Genomic DNA, 5,155 nt, shown 5'->3' with positions numbered 1-5,155 from the left:
AAATCTAACATGCAAAATAAACCAAAAATTTGTACAATTTTTAAGCATAAGTTTTAAGTTAATGTATAATTCTATAAAAATCTTGGCTTTACTGTGCTGTTAAAATAATGGAAGCTTACAATTTTTTTTCTTTCATTTTTTTCAATAAAAAGAAATCTTGTGGGATTTCTTCCACTTTAGTACTAGTTATTCTGTTGAAATTGTTCTCGTATCCAAGAGAGGCGTGGCTAAATTTTTCTAGTTCGCGTAATCACTTTAATGAAAGTGCAAAATCAAAAAGTTCAGATGCACGTTATTACTATTCGTTATAATTTTATCATCCTAAAATTCAGATACACGTTAGCTGAATTGTTACACTGCGCTCTTAATATCACTGCTAAAACTAATATCACGCAGATATTGTTAATATAAGAATAAAAATACGATAAAAATCTAAAAATCCTTAGTTTTTAAACACAATTTTCAAATTAATACATAATTGTTAAAAGTTTCGGCTTCAGATAGCTGTTTAAGTAATAGAAGTTTGCCATTAAATAAAAATACTATTTAATCATATCAGCATTTCCCTTCTATTCTTAACTAAAAGTACTACTACTTCCCTGATGAATAACATTAAATCAACAATCAAAACAGACTTTAAAGATATGAATTTTCTCCTTGAACGAGAAAAGAACAAATACAAAATTTTCAGAACCAATTTGTATAAAATCAGGGCGGTAAGGAATAGCATTACATAGATACATAGAAGAAACTAATTTTCATTTTATTAGGGACAGCGCGAACGCAGTCCCCGCTACCAAAAATTATGCACCCCAAGCAACCGCAATTTGCGGATGTGGCGAACGTCAACCCCTCGAAGTGCAATGAGAGGCCTCTGCTCGGGGGAGCCTCCTTGATGATCAAGGCGTCCCCAGTGCCAGGTAAGTATGCGGGATTCAGGTTCGGAAAATTTCATTACTTTATTATTTTTATAAGAATACTGGTGGTAGTTAAGAAAAGTAGCCTCACATATTTAAAGTTTCGTTCACACTGGTCCGTTGGGGTGACAAACGCAAAGCGTAATAAAACACTTTCTCATATGCTCGCACTAGATGGCACTTCATGACGGAAACTTGGGTGAGCGAAACGTAAAGTTTTTGTGGTATTACTTTTTACGATTACATTTTTTAATTAAAATGGATTTAATTTCTGCTCGATTAAAACTTATTTTATTTCTTGCTTTATGTAAGAGAAGCAGAATGCAGTGATTTATACTAATATATGAGAGATGACAGCAGTTAAGGAGATGCAAATAATTTAATTGAAGAAATACGCTTGAACGAAACGAAATTTCTTTTAATTACTTTCGCATGACTCCTCTTCAATTCGATGAATTTCTGGCGCTCATTTAACTATTATTCAAGAGCAGAACACTATTTTTTGTCAGAATATCCCAGAAAAGAATCGTTTGGACTATAGGCAGATAGCCCTAGTGTGCTCTACCATAATTAAATACACCCCACCACCTTTATGAAAAGCTAAATTTGACATTCATGAATTTATAACATAAGTAATGAGTGTAATTTCTTCATATAATAATGTAACTTATAGTTTTTATATGAGTAAATTCTTCATTTACTCTAGTTTTTTGTTTATTCGACATAAATTGAAAATAATTGTTAGGAGTTAGTATTCTTAATTAATTCTTATTAAATCATACTTTTATATGTACCATCACAAACAAAGCAAGAATTTTTCGAAAAGATTTCATTTATTTTGCTAATAATGATTGAAAGTGAATAACATGCTAGTGTTACAACATAGGCGTAAAATGTCCTACCTCCCATCTTTCCTGACTGCTACAGTTATTTATTCCTTTAATGAGAGTCACTCGTATGCTTGCATTGAAAGTATTGCACATATTAAGAAATATTTTTCACCCTGCCACCATCATATTTGCTTAAGCTCATATTGCTCATTCATTTAATGCAAAATTCCTAAATGTTGAGATCCGTTTTTGGAATAAATTCTGTAACAATGTTATTTATTATCTTTATAAATACCTTTTCTCAATTTTAGTTAAATTTTCATATATCTTTGGGTATTTTGATCCTTTCCTATTTATACCATTTTTTCATTCATATAAAAATACGGAAACGAAGATAAGCAGTATTATAATTTAAAATGCTGTTTAGCTGAATTTTAAGAATCAAGGACACAATGTACTAGAAGATACAATGAAATTATAGCCTTATTGACTTGTATGTTAAAATAGGGTAATCATCTTTTGTTCGTTTGTTATAGGGCGCTAATAGCGCATGTGTCCCATCAAAATGGTATTAATGTTTGTTATTGGTGTTGACATCAGTCCTTTTTTCCTGATATTGAAATATTTTTCGGGTATTTTCTTTTGAGGCTGAACAAATTTTCATTAGAGCAAAAACTCTATACAAATTTTAGAATTAATGGAAGCAATTTTTTTAAAAAAAGTGGGCTTCATGTGAATTTATTTGCTGTATCATTTGGTTAAAAAAATACAGACAAAGCTTTAATACACTAAAAGCTGGACTGTGAAGCATTCAACTAATCGGAAAGTCAGCTAACCAATGGCGTAGCTAGGGTGGGGAAAGGGGGCACATCTGTGCCCGGCCGCAGCGTCCAAGGGACGCAAAATTCATGCTACGAAATTTTTTCATGAAACGTTTTATATTCTTGGCACACAGAAAGGAGTGCAAATTCTTCAATTGTCCCCGGGCGCTGGAAACTCTAGCTACGCCCCTGCAGCTAACGGAAATACTTTAATGTTAGAAACTCTTCCCTCAAAGCAAATAAGTAAGCCTCTAGTAAGTAAATAAGAGATTTGTAAAGCCATCGTAAATCACGAAGAGTACATGGTCGCCAAACAGCGTGATCTAACTCCAGTTCAGTGAAAATCGTTTAACTCGAAACTGAGAGGACAGAAATAATTTTTTGTGTTAAAAATTATTGCAAAAACAGAAAAAGAAAAATGTATATTCAACAAAATTATGTTTATTAGAGTACATTTTATTTACATAGACAGGTATATAGGCATGTATTTATTAAAAATCAATGAAACAAAAACATTCACAAGAACTTAATTAACTGCTAATGATATTTTTCTTTTTATTCTCTTTTTTAGCATCAAATTGTTTGATGTCGTCTATTTTGTTATTCATTTCAGCACTGGAACGTGCGCTTAAATAACTGAGCATATTTTTAACGATGTGGGAACAGGAGCTGCATTATTCATTACGCCGCGATGAATAGCTTCTGCCATTTCGGAATACGATATCAGTCTCTGCTCTTCAATAACCGGGATCAGCGCGAACGCAGTCCCGACTACCAAAAATTACGCGCCCCAACCAACCACATTTTGTGGAAGTGGCAGTCGTCAGCAGCCCCAAGTGCAATGAACAGCCTCCGACCAGGAGAGCCTCCTTCATGATCAAGACATCTCCGACGCCAAGTAAGTATGCTGTCTTTCGTTGCTCACCTACTAGCTACCATGTTTTCATTATTAGATTAGTGGTTGGTAAAAAGAAAAAGTAATATTTTGGGATAAAATTTTTGATTTAAATTTTCTAATTCTACTTTAATTCACTTATTTTCTCTTCTAAAGTTCTTTACAAGCTTCGTCCTTTTTCTTGAGAGATCCTCATTTCCAGATGCTTTTGCATCACTACTTCATTATCATAGGAAGTCTCAACAATTGTTTTGTACAATTTTGACAAATGCGTCAGACTGTCTGAAAATATAACCACAGAATGTACCAGCAAAGCCAATTTATACTCAAGGCCTGTCAGACAGGACAAAACTCCGGTTCAAAGTTTCAAATCGGATTTTCGAAATTTATCACTAGGTAAAGCTCGCTAACCGCTAAATTTTCATCACACATTTCAACATTTGTAACGTAGCAGATTAATAACAAAAAGTTAATTTTAATAAAAAGTATCGCTGTTTGCCATAATTGGTGACCTGTGGACGAAAAATCAAGTAGGTTAGAATATATGGAGATGGCGTCTCTGCTACTACAGTACGAAGAAAGTGAAGCCAGGGGAAGGAAATAAGCCACGCCACGTGAGGGCAAGAAAACGATTACCTTACTAAGTGAAGTGAGGTAAAAAGCCAGCTGGTTTAAAGTTCTCAGTGTGCTTTCTGATTTTGTATGCCTACATCTGAAAGGCCTAAAAGGCACTGAATTGTTACAGCGAAATAATGTCTACATTTCCGACTGCATGTCCATGTAAAGGAAAGTTTTAGAACGTGCATATACAAGTAGAATAATCGAAACTGGTGTTTGAATGGCCCTTAAGAAAGAGTTTCAGTATTTTCTTTGTATACGAAGAAACATATATAGTTCTCAGATTTATCTTTTCCTAATAATAATAAAAGTTGATTCCCATTAGCTCCTGCCCTTCTGGACTCACACTTCGAACTTATTCTCTTTTCAGTGCCCAAAGAGCAAACATCTGATGACTAATCTCGGCATAAGTGTAACTTGGAACTTAGAGTAGTTGATTTTAATTAGTTTGTTGTTTTAAGAGTTTGTTTAGAAATCTACTCTTGTTGACTAGCGAATTCGCGGATTAGCTTTCTTTTGCTGTTTTGAATTAAATTCTCTTGAACGTTTGAGTAGTCAAAAGATAACTACTGTGAGATATTGTAATACTCAAGGAGGTTAGAATACATGGAGATGGCGTCTCTGCTATTGCAGTACGAAGAAAGTGAAGCCAGGGAAAGGAAATAAGCCACGCCAACGTGAGGGCAAGGCAACAATTACTTTAGTAAGCGAAGTGAGGTGAAACGACAGCTGGTTTCATGTTCTGAGTGTGTTTTCTGATTTTGTGTGGATAGATGTGAAAGGCCTAAAAGGCACTGAATTGTTACAGCAAAATAATGTCTACATTTCCGACTTCATGCCCATGTAAAAGAATATTTTAGAACGTGCATAAAAAAGTAGAATAATCGAAATGTGTGTTTAAATGGCCTTCAAGAAAGAGTTTGAGTATTTTCTTTGTGAAAAAACATATATAGTTCCCAGATTTACGTTTTCATAATAATAACAAATGTGATATTCGTAATTAACTTATATGGGATGGCAAAACTATAAGTAAACAAGGGAAGGGGGAGTGGCTAGCTCCCCATGGAAAATAAA

At 33.9% G+C, this 5,155-nt stretch overlaps 2 non-coding genes across 2 annotated transcripts; both read right to left on the bottom strand.

Annotated features, from left to right (window-relative positions):
- Window positions 1–767: 767 nt before the first annotated feature.
- LOC146994387 (U1 spliceosomal RNA) lies at window positions 768–928 on the bottom strand. The gene has a single exon (XR_015044305.1). It is a non-coding gene; the product is annotated as a U1 spliceosomal RNA (small nuclear RNA).
- Window positions 929–3,312: 2,384 nt separating this feature from the next.
- LOC118183839 (U1 spliceosomal RNA) lies at window positions 3,313–3,474 on the bottom strand. The gene has a single exon (XR_004757301.1). It is a non-coding gene; the product is annotated as a U1 spliceosomal RNA (small nuclear RNA).
- Between the last annotated feature and the right edge of the window lie 1,681 nt (window positions 3,475–5,155).

Source organism: Stegodyphus dumicola, chromosome 11, assembly GCF_044657685.1.
Source record: "Stegodyphus dumicola isolate Sdum_Otavi_A_Nest chromosome 11, ASM4465768v1".
In the NCBI taxonomy this organism is placed as follows: Eukaryota; Metazoa; Arthropoda; class Arachnida; order Araneae; family Eresidae; genus Stegodyphus; species Stegodyphus dumicola.
The sequence above is the reverse complement of the archived record's forward strand: the minus strand, read 5'-3'. Positions and strand labels throughout refer to the sequence as shown.